Source organism: Pan troglodytes, chromosome 22 (assembly GCF_028858775.2).
Source record: "Pan troglodytes isolate AG18354 chromosome 22, NHGRI_mPanTro3-v2.0_pri, whole genome shotgun sequence".
NCBI classification, from domain to species: domain Eukaryota; kingdom Metazoa; phylum Chordata; class Mammalia; order Primates; family Hominidae; genus Pan; species Pan troglodytes.
The window spans coordinates 20,194,099-20,210,899 of record NC_072420.2 but is presented as its reverse complement, the minus strand read 5'-3'; the positions used below and the strand labels follow the sequence as shown (position 1 = coordinate 20,210,899).

Here is a 16,801-nt window from a genome sequence, read left to right as displayed (position 1 = left end):
AACAGATTTTCATTGATCCATACTCACTAGCTTTTAGATCTCAAAACTCATGAGTTTTGAGCTAAAAAAGAAGAGCTAAAAAATTCTGGGAAAGAGGATGAGTATAAGGAGAGAGACTAAGTAGCCTGAGATAAGAAATTAGATGTGTTAACCATTATGAAAATAGAAAAGAAAGTAATTTATATATATATATACACACTATATATATATACACACTCAATATATATGCACAAAATATACATTAAATATATATGTTGAATGTATAAAATCATATTTTATATATTTACACACACACATACATATAGGGAAATTCCAGGAAAGGATATAAAATGTGTACAAATACTCTTGAAGCTGATTTAAACATAAAACACTTTTTGTCTAATGTAATCTTATAAACTAGTAATCCATCTTCAATCTGTTTTAAAAATGTTGCTTTGAGTGGAGGAATGACAGCTGAAGAATACAAATGTTATATGGACATATGAAAACATATATATGCTTACAACTGGTGCATATAGATTTATTGTTCTATGAAACTATTATTTATTAAATCATGTGTATTGATTGCTTTACTCAATAAATATTTGCCGTTATTTTTCTTGTAAGATCTAAGTGTTAAGTCATGTTGAAATCTTTCTCTATTTCTACTTTTTTCAATGTGTTTATCTGTTATCATATTTCACACAAATATAATTATGAACACATTTTTATGCCTGCTACATTTTATTAATATATGATGTTTCTCTTTACCCTTTTTGTTGATTTATAATCTTCAATGTTGCTTTTTATTATTTTTTCCTACTCCATATGTCATTGTTTTGAAGATGCTTGTTATTTCTTTCTTTTTAATTGAAAAAAACTTGTTTTTTTGAATATTACATTATAGGGTGTTAGACTTTAATCCAACAAGAGAGTCTTGTTGATCGGTCAATTGAGTCCTTGCTTTCTTATTCTTTTTCTTTCCTTCCTTTTTTTTTACCTTCCTTATTTTTTCCTTCCTGTATTTTTTAGCTTAAAAATTTTAATGACATTTTCTGCTGCAAATCTTTAATTACATATCTTTTTCAAAAATGTATGAATTTTCCACCCAGTATTCCAGGGAGGAATCATATCGGATTCAACAATGCCAATAAGTGCCGCCAACATATTTTTGATAACTCAAGTACTAGTTCTTATGCTAATAGAATAGGAATAATAATTCCTATACTGATGTATTTTTAAGCCACCTATTAAGATCAACGTTTCCATTTCCATACAGGTGTACTAGTTTCTGACTTTGTAACTATAAAGTGGGTGATCTTATCATTGTGTGTTATAATTTATTAAAATAAGCTATTGTATTCCTATAACTCTCAATTTTTTGCTCGTCTGACTTTTCTAGGTTCACATATTTTATAGTATGTATCTGTTTTTTATTTACTCAGTATCTGAAATACTTTACTTGAATCTCTACTTCCTATCGGCTTTAATGTAGAATTAATTCTTTCTTTAACTGAAATACATTCATTTACTGAAGAGGATGTTAAAATTGCCATAAATGGAGCATATCAAACTATAAATTCAGCTGTTTCATCTAAAACTTTAATATACTTTTGAAAATGTGGGTACATAGTAGGTGTAGATATTTATAGGGTAGATGAGATGTTTTGATACAGGGACGCAATGTGAAATAAACACATCATGGAGAATGGAGTATCGATTCCCTCAATCATTTATCCTTTGAGTTACAAATAATCTACCTTTTTTAAGTTATTCAGGTATCAATATACAAAATTTTCTTGAATTTTGCCTACCTTGAATCTTGGCTGAAATAGTGTAGTTTTTATTAGCATTATCCTGACAACGTGTGCTTTCTGTGAATCTTATATAATACTCAAATCAGACCAGAAAGTATGCACTTAACCACTAATAATTTATTCCACAATATGTATATAATACAGACACAAAATTTATTTGTCTACATCTATAGCTACATCTATCTATCGATTTATTTATATCAATATTTATACTATTATTCCATCTTCTCTTCATTGCCACATTTTGAGGTCTCAGTTTTGGTTTGGTGCTATTCCTTTTTATTTGCTTAGGTAATAATAGAGATAGGAAAAGCCAAAGTATTTTCTCTACTCTTACACAATCAACACAGAATATTTCATTCACCTCTAGTCACCAAGATGTGGTGAGTTGTCCTCCAACACTGACCTAGTAATTCTCCAGCACCAGCTGGATGTCCTTTAATTAAATTCCATTCTGACACTATCGATCCAGAGATACAGACAGATCTTATAGGCTAAGGGCTCAGTCCCACAAGAGTGCCCCCTAGTACAGATGTTAATCACAAGTCATAGGTTGTGACTTGTGCTTCTACCTAATTGGCTATAAATCAGGGTTCCCATAATCCCCTTTGGGGGATAATTTGCTAGAGCATCTCCCAGAACTCAGGAAAACACTTCTTTATGTTTACTGGTTTATTAATAAAGGAGATAATAAAAGATATGGATGAACAGCCAGATGAAGGAATACATAGGGTGAAGTCTGAAAGGGCTCCAAGTGGAGGAGCTTCTGTTTCTATGGAGTTGGAGCATGCCACTTTTCTGGCACATGAATGTGGTCATTCACCCCGAAGCTCTCCTAACCCCCAAAGTTCAGGGATTTCTGTAGAGGCTTTGTCATGAAGGTAGGATTGATTGTTAACTCCATTTCTGGTCCCTCTCCCCGCTCTAAACAGTGGGAAGTGTGGCTGAAAGCTCTGAGCTTATTATCATGGGTTAGTCTTTTGGTGACTGGTCTCCATTCAGGAGCCCACCAAGGGTCATCTCATTTGAGCAAAAGGTGCCCTTATCACCCAGGAAATTCCAAGGGATTTAGGAGCTCTGTGTCAGGAACTGGTGCAGAGAACAAATATTAAAACCAAAGATTAAAACGCATAACACTGAGGAAACTACAAGAGTTTTTGAAGTTCTGTGCCATCTGTGCCAGGAACTGGGGGCAGAGATAGATAGATAGATAGATAGATAGATAGATAGATAGATGATAGATAATAGATATTACATAGATGGGATACTTATGTAATACGCTTTTGAATTATTGCATATCTTCAAATACCTTTCTGCATCTGAGATGCAAATAATATCTTGAGTAAGTGATATTTTATAACCACTGGTAATGCAAATATATTTATTTACTGATGACTTATCCTTACATATACAGTTAAATTTTTTTTCTTTATCATTATCATTAATTTTATCAGGCTTTGCCCAGTTAGAAATTCTTTCTCATTAGTGCAGCCTAGGACTGACCCAGTGAGTATTCTCAATATGAAAACACAGTTCTTCATTTAGTTCAAATTTTCTTCAATCAATTGTTTTGTTATTTCTGATCCTCCATCTGTCCCCTTTGCTCCCTTTGAAGCTCCTATTCTTTTCCTCCAAATTTTCCTAAACCTGTTAAGTCATTAACATTGATCTTAATTTTCTCTCATCTAATCTAATTTCTGAGTGCATCTTCCTAAATGCTTAAAACAAATCAGGTGTCCATCTGTCTCTTTCAGCAGTTTTTTTCCCTTGCCATGTGTTTCAAATTTTCCATCTTATTTTTCTCTCTCTTCTTCCTGAGGCCTATCAGAAAAGCCGCAATTTCATTATGTCAATGAATCTAGACTTCGATTCTAATGTTTACATATGTTTCATAGCCAGAACCCTCAGGATCTTAGAGGTACATGGGACTCCTTCCCTGGGAGGCTACAGATGAAAGACTCTCACCGCTACTGAGCTAGAAAAATAGAAGAGGGCTTTCTGCTCTCAGATATTGTTTTACTTCCAACCATCCTATCAATGAAGAAGTAGCTCACTTCTTGTTTTGAATCCAGACTCATTGAGGCCCTTCTGAAAAAGTCAACCTTCAGTCTTCACTTCCAACACTCTCTCACCAGAGTCCTATAGATCTCTGGACACCAAGCTCAATAAAGGAAAAATCATACAGCATTAAATTTCATTTAAAGAGATAAGAATAAAAATCATGTGGATGATGAATTCGAGTTAGTAAATCTAAAAGCAGAGATGACATTTTGACAGATACTGAAGAAATAGGATGATATTTGATTATTTGGAAATGAACTATAGAAATATACAATATTGCAGAGAAGATTTAAATGTTTAATCTCTTAGGAGGTAAAAGAAATCATGACCAATTATTGAATATGAAGGATAAGCAAACCACAGTTACCTGATATGATGTTTAAGATTATTTTTTGGAAGTGAAGTAACAAGTAAGTTTGGTGCTAATTTATGAGAAACTGAATAATATACCATTTGGGCAAAATTGGCAATAGAACATACTGTTGATTATCTCAAATCTGAATTTGATTTGAATTGAATTTCCATGTATTCATTAGCTCTGCATTAAGAGACAAAACTTGAAAAAATAATTAAAAGAAAATAAGGATCATAAAGATTATCAACAACTTTGTTTCTCAAGTAATTTAACTCTATTTTGAAAAAAAGTAATCTTTTTTCAAAATACAGCTTACACTGTACTCATTTAGTTAATAAATATTTGTTATCTTTATACCATTAACACAAACTGCATAAAGCAATGTAGAATCAGAGATGAGGCAGTCTCTTTCTTCAAGAATTATAGTCACATAGATAACTATTATGAAGCAAAGTTCAGTGTTAGAGAAATTCTTGGGATGTTATTAGAGAGAGAACCTGAAGTGTGGATTGTGAAGTGGTACTAGATATGATACAGAAAAGATAAAGAGAAGTTGATTAAAGAAAACTGTAGGACATTTCAGGAAGAAAAGAACAGAGTAAATAATTATGACAAGAAACATCACAGTATTGGTGAAGCAACACAAGTAACTATCCAGAGATAGCGACAGATTTCATAGGCTAAGGGCTCAGTCTCACAGGAGTTCTGCGTGGTTAAATATAAAGTGCAAAGCTAGGATTAAAAAAAAGTTGACATAGATCAGTAAGTACAAAGTTATGAAAGAAAATCGTTAAGAAGTTTGAGAATTTGTACATGAGGAGGAGCTAAAAAACAATATAGAATGTTTTGGTGACAGCAACATGGTCAGGTTTTTAAAAATGTAGATCACTTTCTCTGCTACGGTATAAACAGATTCATGGGAGATAAGACTGGATACAGCAGAGGAATGTAGGAAGTTACTGCATTTGATTAAGAAAGAGATTCTGGAGAGGAGGCAGAGCAAGATGGCTAAGTAGACTCCCTCTAAAGACCATCCCTCCCCCTACAGGAACACGAAACTAAACAACTATTCACACAGAACGCCACCTTCATAAGAACCAAAAATCAAATGAGCGATAACAGTACCTGGTTTTAACATCAAGAGGCACTGAAGAGGGTAGGAAAGACAGTCTTGAATTGCGAACAGCAACCCTCGTTCATCCCCTGGCAATAGCCATACGACACAGGCAGAGAATCTGTGAGCTAGGGGAGAAAGAGTGCAGTGATTGTGGGACTTTGCATTGAAACTCACAGCTGCCTGACATACTGGAAAGCAACACTGGGCCGAATTCAGTCAGAGCCCACAGAGGCAGCATTTAAACCAGCACTGTCCATCTAAGTGGTTGAAACCTCAGTTCTGGCAAGCCCCAACACCATGTGCTAAAGCACACTGGATCCTAAATAAATATAAAAGGCGGCCGGGCGTGGGGGCTCACGCCTGTAATCCCAGCAGTTTGGGAGGTCAAGGTGGGCGGATCACGTGGTCAAGAGATCTAGAACATCCTGGCCGACATGGTGAAACCCCATCTCTACTAAAAATACAAAAATTAGCCAGGCGTGGTGGTGCATGCCTGTAGTCCCAGCTACCCAGGAGGCTGAGGCAGGAGAATCACTTGAACTGGGGAGGCGGAGGTTGCAGTGAGCCGAGATCAGACCACTGCACTCCAGCCTGGTGACAGAGCGAAACTTCGTCGCAAATAAATAAATAAACAAATATGAAAGGCGATCTAGGGCACAAGGAGTGCAATTATCGGAAAAGTTCTGGTGCTGTGGTGGCTTGGAGCCAGTAGACTTGGGGTGCCTGTGACCTACTGAGATACAAGCAAGGGCAGCTTAGGGAGTGCTTGTGTCACCCCTCCCCCACCCCCAGGCAGCAGAGCTCACAGTTCTGGGACATTCTCCTTCCTGTTGCTTGGGGAGAGAAGAGAGAGTAAAGAGGACTTTGTCTTGAAACTCAAACACCAGCTCAGCCACAGAAGGACAGGGCACCATGCAGAGTCCTGAGGTCCTCATTCTAGTCCCTACCTTCCGAATGACATTTTTAGACATAGCCTAGGCCAAGAAGGAAATTTGCTATGTTGAAAGGGAAGGATTCAGTTCTGCAGTAACTTATCACCCCTAGTGCTGTCTCATGTTAGAATTATCCAGAGATCTGGTTGTTTGAAAGTATCTAGCACCTCCCCCTTCACTCTTTCTCTGTCTCTTGCTAGCCATGTGAAGATGTGTCTGCTTCCTCTTTGCCTTCCACCATGATTATAACTTTCCTAAGGCCTCCCCAGAAGCAGAAGACTGTACAATCCACAGAAAAGAGAGTCGATTAAACCTCTTTTTTTTAATAAATTACCCAGTCTCAGGTATGTCTTTATAGCCGTGTAAGAATGAACTAATGCAATCACCAATGTTGGAGATGGGGCCTGGTGAGAGGTGATTGAGTCATGGGAGTGGATTCTTCATGAATGATTTAGCACCATCCCCCAACGTTGATACTGTATAGTGTGTGAGGTCTCACAAGATCTGGTTGTTTAAAAGTGTGTACCACATGCCCCATCTCTCTTCCTCCTGCTCTGGCCATGTGTGACATGCCTGCTTCCCCTTCACATTTTGCCATGATTGAAAGTTTTCTGAGGCCTTTCCAAAAGATGGAGCAAATGCCAGCATCATGCTTCCTGTAGAGCCTTTGGAATCATGAGCCAATTAAACATCTTTTCTTTATAAATAACCCAGTATCAGGTATTTTTATAGTAATGCAAGAGCAGACTAATATAGTCAGTCAGTCATGTCATACAAATTCAAGGCTACATTACTAGCTAGAGACTTTGATGCCCCACTTTCAACATTGGACAGGTCTTCCAGACAGAAAATCAACAAAGAAACATCCAACTGAATCTGCATTATGGAGCAAATGGACCTAATAGATATTTACAGAGCATTTCATTCAATGCCTACATTATTTTCCTCAGCACATGCATTATTCTTCTGGAGATACCATATATTAGCCCAAAAAATAAGTCTTAAAAATGTAAAAAAAAAAAAAAGAAAAAAAATGAAATCACATCAGGTATCTCCTCTACCTACAATAAAATAAAGCTAAAAATAAATAAGAACTTTGGAAACTATACAAAAACATGGAAATTAAACAATATGCTCCTGGAAGACCGGCGAAAAAATTAAGAAGGATGATGGTCGATGAAAAAATTAAGAAGGACATACGAAATTTCCTGAAACAAATGAAAATGGATACACAACTTACTAAAATTAACAGGATACAGCAAAAGCAGTACTAAGAAGAAAGCATTAATATATAGCTCTAAGTGCCTACATGAAAAAAAGTAGAAAAACTAATCTCTCTCTGTGACTCACTTTTCCACTAGGGATTCATGCAACACAGGCCAAGGGAGTACAGTTTATAGTTTTCTTTTTCTCGGTTTTGGAGCTAATTTGGGGAAAGGCTTGGAGACTCCAAGAGAAAGACACTGTGAATACCTGCAGGCATTTTCCCAGTCCTGTGACAGACAGCAGGATGCCAGGTTTGATCTGGGCTCGTACACAGTCAGTCTTTCTTTGGCAGCCCAGCAGTGTGTCTGTGCAAGTGTTTTAGTATTAGTCCAGGAATTACAGCACTTGCTATGGAGCTGACTAGTAGCTTCCACAACCAGAATGAAGTGACAAGTGTGGAAAGTGCTCCAGGTGTATGCACTGAAATGGTGCTCTCTCTCATCACATGTGGAGCAGGAGAGCCATTGCTGCCATAGTTTCTCCTGGGTGTTGAGATTTGTAGCTAAGGCCAACTGGGCAACCTGGAACTAGTCTGTGTGACATTCCTGGCTGTCTCAGCCTGCCTCTCGAAGAACCTGGTTCAGTGGGGCCCTCTCTGCTCCATGCCCAGGCATATGTCCAGACACTAAGAGTGCCTTTTCACATGAATTAAAAGCTTAAGCTGTCCCACTCTTCTGGTGCATAAATTGGGGTGCAGCAGGACCCTCTCTCTTCTGCACCTAGGCAGATATTCAGGCATTCAGAGCACTTGCTCTCCAGGATCAGCAGCCTGAGCCACCCCAGCATTCCTGCACATAGATTGGGGACTGGCGTGGCCCTCCCTGCTCCATGCCCAGGCAGATCTCCAGGCAGTCAAAACACTCCCTCACATAGGGAGGAACTAGCCTGTGTGTGACATTCCTGTGTGTCACAGCCTGCTTCTCTAAGAACCTGATGCAGTGGGGCCTTCTCTGCTCCATGCCCAGGCTTAACCCTCCTTTCCACCTTAATCCTCCTTTCCATAGATTGTGGTGCAGTGAGGTCCTCCCCACTCAACACTCAGATAGAGCTCCAGGCATTCAGAACACTTGTACACCTGAACCAGCAGCCTAAGTTGCCCATCCCTCCTGTGCAGAGATTGTGATCCAATGGGGCCCATGTGTAGGTGGGCATGGCCGGTCTGGCCTTGCCCATATGGGTCCCCACCTTACAGGGATAAGCAGGGAACTCAGACCACTGTGCATTCCATGGATTAGCTCATTGCCTGCAGCAACGAGACTTTCTCCCAGTAAACAATGACTATATGTTTACCCATTTGCATTGGCCACTGTTGGCTCTTACCCATCAGCTCAGTCTGGTAGTCTGTAGTTTGAACCATACAGCCCAATATAAAACCAGCCAACATAAGTGCATAGAGATAGAGAAGCAAAGCCAAAAGATCCCATCCGACATTCTGTGCAGTCATATCCTCTAGGAAAGAGGTAGAGGTAGAAAAATAATAATAAGATAGGGAAAGAAAAAAAGAAGAAAAATGACATCTCCATAAAAACAGTTACAAAACCTAGAAGTGCCAGCATCTCCAGATGGGAAGAGACCAGCACCATGTAAAATCTGAATGCTGTGACACCACCATGGGATCATACTAGCTCTCCTACAATGGTCCTATACCAAAACAGAAACTCAGACATGGTAGACAAAGAATTCAAAGCAAGGAAGCTCAATAAGATTCAGGAAAATGTTAAAAATCAACAGAAAGGAACTTCTAAAGCAATCCAGGCAATCAAGGAAGAGCTAAATATCTGGAAATAAATCAATCAGAGCTTCTGGAATTGAAAATCTCACTTAAGATATTTCAAAATTCAATTGCAAGCTGTATCATCAATATACAAGACTAAGCAGAAGAAATGATTTCAGTGCTTGAAGACTGGTCTTTGGAAGTAATTTGGTTAGATAAAAAATTTAAAAATAATTAAAGAAAGGGACAAGGTGTTTGAGAAATATGGGATCATGCAAACAAACAAACAAAAAAACTGTATATTACTGGCATTCCTGAGAAAGGAGGAAAAGTAAACAACATGAAAAACACATTTTATTTGAGGGATAAATAAAAAAATTTCTCTAATCTTGCTAGAGAGATAGAGATTCAGATATAACAAATGCAGAGAACATCAGTGAGATAATATACAAAATAAACAACACCGAGACATATAGTCACTGAGACTTTCCAAGGTCAGTGCTAAAGAAAAAATCTTAAAGTTAGAGAATAAGGTCAGGTCATATACCAAGGAAACCCCATCAGGCTAAAAGTAGACTTCTTAGGAGAAACCAGAAGAGATGGGGGCCTAGTTTCAGCATTCTTAAAAAAAAAAAAGGAAAAAGAATAAGAAATTCCAACCAAGAATGAAGCTGTCAAACTAAGCTTCACAAGTAAAAAAGGAATAAAATCTTTTCCAACAAACAATTGCAAAAGGATTTTTTTTTACCATTAAACCAACCTTATAAGTCATCTTCAAGGGAGTTATAAATGTGGAAACAAAAGAACAATACCCACTACCAAAAAAATCTCCCCACATATAAGTACATAGTCCACAAACTCTATAAAGCAACTACACAATGGAAACTGAAAAGCAACCTGCTAAGAAACCCATAAGGTGATCAAAACCTCACATATTAATTTTTTTTTTTTCTGAGATGGAGTTTTGCTCTTGTTGCCCAGACTGGAGTGCAATGGCGTGATCTTGGCTCACTGCAAACTCCGTCCCACAGGTTCAAGTGATTCTCCTGCCTCAGCCTACCAAGCTGCTGGGATTACAGGCACCTGCCCCAACACCTGGCTAATTTTTTGTATTGTTAGTAGAGACATGGGGTTTTGCCATGATGACCAGGCTGGTCTCCGACTCCTGACCTCAGGTGATCCACCCACCTTAGCATACCAAAGTGCTGGGATTCCAGGCGTGAGCCACTGTGCCTGGCTGCACATATCCAATATTAACTTTGGAGGTAGACAGACTTATTGCCACACTTAAAAGGAACAGAGTGACAAGCTGGATTTAATAAAGGACCGAACTGTCTGTTGTCATCAAGAGACCCATCCCATATGTAACAACATTTATAGGCTCAAAGTAAAGGGGAGGAGAAAGATTGAAGTCTTAGGGGTCCTAAATATATATGTACCCAACATTAGAGCCCCTGGATTTATAAAACAAGTACTTCTGGACCTATGAAAATACTTAGCCACACAAGAATAGTGAGGGACTTCAATACTCCACTGACAGCATTAGAGGAATCACCAAGAGAGAAAACCAACATAAATTTTGAACTTAAATTCAATATTTGACCAATTCGACCTAATAGACATCTATAGAATATTCCACCCATCAACCATATATACATATATATACACATATATACACAACCAAGAATACACATTCTTCTAATCTGCATAGAGTACATATTATAAGATTGACCACATTCTTGGACATAAAATCTTAATGAAATTTTAAAATTGAAATCATGGCAACCATACTCTCAAATGACAGTAGAATAAAAATAGAAATGAATTCTAAGAAGATCTCTTAAAACCACACAATTAGTTGGAAATTTAACAAACTAATCCTGAATGACTTCTGGGTAAATAACAAAATCAGGGTAGAAATTTTTAAAAAATGGAAACAAATGAAAACAGATACAGAAATATACCAAAATCTCTGGGATGTAGCAAAATGTTAACAGGATAATTTATAGCTGTAAATGCATTTGTCAAAAATTTAGAAAGATCTCAAATTAGCAATCTAACATCACACCTAAAGGAACTAGAAAAACAAAACCAAAATAACCCCAAAGCTACCAGGACAATAGAAATAAATAAGAGAGCAAAACTGAACTAAAATGAGACCCAAAAACTCTTACAAAGGATGAGCAAATTAAAAGTTGATTTTTTAAAGGATAAACAACAATGAAACTGCTAGCTAGATTAACCAAAAGAGAGAATCTAATAAGCACAATCAGAAATGACAAAGGTGATATTACAACTGATCACACAGAAATACAAAAGATTCTCAGACTATTATGAACACCTCTATGCACACAAACTAGAAACTATGGAGGAAATGAATAAATTTATAGAAAAACCAATCTCCAAATATTGAATCAAGAAGAAATTGAAGTCCTGAACAGAACAATAGAATTCCACAATTGAGTCAGTCAAGAAAGACTACCAACCAAAAAAAAATCCTGTATGAGTGGATTCACACCTGAATTAGACCAGACACACAGAGGAGAGCTGGTACTAATTATACTAAAAGTACTCCAAGAATTTGAGGAAGATCTACCCTTACTTAACTTACTCAACAAAACCAGCATTACCCTGATATCAACAACAAGAAAAAATGAAAACTACAGGCCAATGTCCCTGACGAACATAGATTTGAAAATCCTCAACAAAATTGTAGCGAACCGAATCCAGCAGCACATCAAAAAGGTAATACACCACAATCAAGTAGGGCTTATTCCTGGGATGCAAGTTTGGTTCAATATATGCAAATCAATGAATGTGATCTTCGCATAAGCAGAATTTATAACAAAACCATAAGATTATTTCTGCAAATGTAGAGAAAGGTTTTCATAAAGTCCATTATCCTTTCATGTTAAAAACCCTCAACAAACTATGCATCAAAGGAATATACCTCAAAATAATTAGCGCCATCTATAACAAACCCACAGCCAACATCATACTGAACAGGCAAAAGCTGGAAGCATTCCCTTTAAAACAGGAAAAAGATAAGGATGCCTACTCTCATCACTCCTATATAATATAGGAGTGAAAGACCTACCCAGAACAATCAGGCAACAGAAAGAAATAAAAGACATGTAAATCGGAAAAGAAGTCCCATTCTCTCTCTGTCTCTCCCTTTTTTTTTTTTTTTTTTTTTTTTGAGAGATCTCACTCTGTGTCTCAGTCTGGCATGCATTGGCACGACCTAGACTCACTGCAACCTCCGCCTCCCAGTTCAAGCAATTCTCCTGCCTCAGCCTTCCAAGTAGCTGGGATTACAGGTCTCCCCGCCACCACACCCGGCTAATTTTTGTATTTTTAGTAGAGACGGGGTTTCACCATGTTGGCCAAGCTAGTCTCGAACTCCTGACCTCAGGTGATTTGCCCGCCTCAGCCTCCCAAAGTGTTGGGATTATAAGTGTGAGCCACCGCACCAGGCAGAAAAGAAGTTCCACTCTCTTCCTTTGCTGATGATATGGTTCTATACCTAGAAAACCCTTAAGACTTCACCAAAAGCCTCCTAGACTTGAAAAAATGACTTAAGTAAAGTTTCAGGATATAAAAATCAATGTAAAAAATGATTAACATTGCTATACACTAATAACATTTAAGCTGAGAGCCATATCAAGAACTAAATCCTATTTACAATAGTTACAATACAATAAAATAACATATTAAGGAATACATCTAACCAAGGAGGTGAAAGATCTCTGCAAGGAGCACAACAAAACACTGCTGATTATTAGAGATAACACAAACAGAAAAACATCTTATACTCATGGATTGAAAGAATTAATATTATTAAACTGGCTATACTGCCCAAAACAGTCTACAAATTCAATCCTATTTCTATCAAACTACCTACATCCTCTTTCATAAAATTCAAAAAAAATTCTAAAATTCATGTGGAACTAAAAAAGAGCCCAGATTACCAAAGCGGTCATAAGTTAAAAGAAAAAAGCTGGCGCCATTGCACTCCAGCCTGGGAGACAGAGTGAGACTCTGCCTCAAAAAAAAAAAAAAAAAAAAAAAAAAAAAGGACAAAGCTGGAGACATCATATTACCTGCCTTCAAACTACACTGTAAGGCCACAGAAATCAAAATGGCATGGTATTGGTACAAAAAAGACATGTAGACCAATGGAACAGGTTAGAGAACCTGGAAATAAAGTAACATACATACAACCATCTGATCCTTGACAAAGCCAATAAAAATAAACAGTGGTAAGAAGACTCCCTATTTAATTAGTGGTGCTAGGATAACTGGCTAGCCATAGGCAGAATAAAACTGAACCCTACCTTTCACCATATCCAAAAATTAACTCAATCTGGATTAAATATTTAAATTTAAGACCCTATACTATACAAATTCCAGAAGAAAGCTGAGGAAATATATTTCTGGTCATTGACCTTGGCAAATAACTTATGACTAAATCCTCAAAAGCAATTGCAGAGGCCGGGCGCAGTGGCTCACGCCTGTAATCCCAGCACTTTGGGAGGCCGAGGCGGGTGGATCACGAGGTCAGGAGATGGAGACCATCCCGGCTAACACGGTGAAACCCTGTCTGTACTAAAAATACAAAAAATTAGCCGGGCGTGGTGGCGGGCGCCTGTAGTCCCCGCTACTGGGGAGGCTGAGGCAGGAGAATGGCATGAACCTGGGAGGTGGAGCTTCCAGTGAGCTGAGATTGTGCTACTGCACTCCAGCCTGGGCGACAGAGCGAGACTCTGTTTAAAAAAAAAAAAAAAGCAATTGTAGAAAAACAAAAATTGACAAATGAGAATTAATTAAACTAAAGAGCTTCTACACAGGAAAATAAACTATCAACAGAGTAAACAGACAACCCACAGAATGGGGAAAATAATATTTTCAAACTATGCACCTGACAAAGGTCTAATATTCAGAATGTATAAGAAAAGTAAACAACTTGACAAGGGAAAAACAACTCCATTAAATAGTGTCAAAAGACTTTAACAGACCCTTTTAAAAAGATATACAAATGACCAACAGACATATGAGAAAATACTCAACATCACTGACCAGTCAGAATGGCTATTATTGGAAAGATAAAACATGCTGGCAAAATTGTGGATTAAAAAAATGCTTATACACTGTTGTTGGGAATCTAAATTAGTCCAGCTTTTCTTGAAAGTAGTTTGCACAAAGTGGGTACATTTTTTGCTAATGGTCTGAAAGCAAGGTGCCTTACCTGAAGCTTAAGATCTTCTTCCAGACTGATTTGGCCTGTTAGACTAGAGTTTCTTTTGGTCATAGGACTGAGATTCCAGCCTTCTTGCTGGCTGTTGGGAAGAGGAGGCCATTCTCAGGGCTGGGAGATTGCCTGCTGTTTTCTGCCCTCTCCACAACATGGCAGTTGTTCCTTCAAGGCCAGAAAGAAAATATCTTTGTTGCTTTTAACCTGAATTTCCTTCACTCTGACTTCTAGACCTATATACAAAAGACTCACGTAGGTCAGGCCAACATATATAATCTCCTATTTTATTTATTCAAGGTCAACTAATTAGTGACTTTAGTACATCTGCAAAATCTCCTTTTTCATGTAATATGGCATAATCATGAGAGTATTATTGCATCAAACTCAAAAGTTCTGAGTACACTTAAGATGAGGAAATTATATATGTCATGTGGAACAAAAGGTTGGAAATCTTGGGGTCATTTTACAATCATTATTATGTTACAATGATAGTTAATACACCTCAAATATATATATATATATATATATATGCTATTCAACATATGTGAAAAAAGTAAAACATGGTATCCTCCATCCCCGTCTCATTGTATTTTCTGATATTATCATTTGTCTGATTACTTTTCTTTCAAATTTTCTCCTACATTGTATTAAATGTGTATCCCACTTTGAAATTCATTTAAAAATTTTGAAAATTGTTGTGGAAAGAGCATGAGAGAACAAAGGCATCCATGGGAGGAAAAGATAGAAGGAGGTATTTTTTTACATAAGGGAAACATGATTCTATGAACTCCCATGATGACTTAAAAGAATATTTTATCTTCTGTAGCCATGGGATTGATATAAAAAGACCAAATTATTACTTTCCAAGTAAAGATGTATCATGCAAATGAAATGAGGAAACTCTCTGGGGTTCTTACGTGAATGTGAGAATGTTTATTAGGAAAACATGAAAAACCCTGAATATAGAATGAGAGAATTCATACGTATTCTTATAGAGATGATTACTTACACTCCCCACTCCCCCCATCTTCTTTTACTTTGCTTTTAAGAAGAAAAATCTCTTCCCCTGACTAAGAATATTAACATTCCTTTGCTTTAAAATGTTTTTTTTAAATAGTACGGTTTTTCTTTTTATAAAAGTAAATCACTTTTTTTCTCTATATCCTTCAGTGAATAGCTTTTTCATCTAACAATATATCTTGGACAACTTTCCATGTTGCTACTTATGGATCTATATTTTTCTTTCTTTTTATATATATATATATTTATTATACTTTAAGTTCTAGGGTACATGTGCACAACGTGCAGGTTTGTTACATATGTATACATGTGCCATGTTGGTATGCTGCACCCATTAACTCGTCATTTACATTAGATGTATCTCCTAATGCTATCCCTCCCCTCTCCCCCCACCCCACAACTGGCCCCAGTGTGTGATGTTCCCCTTCCTCTGTCCAAGTGTTCTCATTGTTCAATTCCCACCTATGAGTGAGAACATGCGATGTTTGGTTTTTTGCCCTTGCGATAGTTTGCTGAGAATGATGGTTTCCAGCTTCATCCATGTCCCTACAAAGGACATGAACTCATCATTTTTTATGGCTGCGTAGTATTCCATGGTGTATATGTGCCACATTTTCTTAATCCAGTCTATCATTGATGGACATTTGGGTTGGTTCCAAGTCTTTGCTATTGTGAATAGTGCTGCAATAAACATACCTGTGCATGTGTCTTTATAGCAGCATGATTTATCTTCCTTTGGGTATATACCCAGTAATGGGATGGCTGGGTCAAATGGTATTTCTAGTTCTAGATCCCTGAGGAATCGCCACACCGTCTTCCACAATGGTTGAACTAGTTTATAGTCCCACCAACAGTGTAAGTGTTCCTATTTCTCCACATCCTCTCTAGCACCTGTTGTTTCCTGACTTTTTAATGATCGCCACTCTAACTGGTGTGAGACGATATCTCATTGTGGTTTTGATTTGCATTTCTCTGATGGCCAGTTATGATGAGCATTTTTTCATGTGTCTTTTGGCTGCATAAATGTCTCTTTTCAGAAGTGTCTGTTCATATCCTTTGCCCACTTGTTGATGGGGTTGTTTCTTTTTTTCTTGTAAGTTTGTTTGAGTTCTTTGTAGATTCTGGATATTAGCCCTTTGTCAGATGAGTAGATTGCAAAAATTTTCTCCCATTCTGTAGGTTGCCTGTTCACTCTGATGGTAGTTTCTTTTACTGTGCAGAAGTTCAATTAGATCCCATTTGTCAATTTTGGCTTGTGTTGTCATTGCTTTTGGTGTTTTAGACAT

General features: G+C 37.4%; 1 long non-coding RNA gene across 1 annotated transcript in view; it reads right to left on the bottom strand.

Moving 5' to 3' along the window:
• Window positions 1-3,153: 3,153 nt before the first annotated feature.
• LOC107970185 (uncharacterized) overlaps window positions 3,154-16,801 on the bottom strand; it is a 35,375-nt gene continuing 21,727 nt past the window's right edge. Inside the window, exons 3-4 of the long non-coding RNA XR_001712562.4 lie at window positions 14,490-14,660; window positions 3,154-5,454 (exon numbers count right to left, since the gene is read on the bottom strand). This is a non-coding gene — a long non-coding RNA (uncharacterized LOC107970185). The remainder of the gene's footprint in view (window positions 5,455-14,489; window positions 14,661-16,801) is intronic.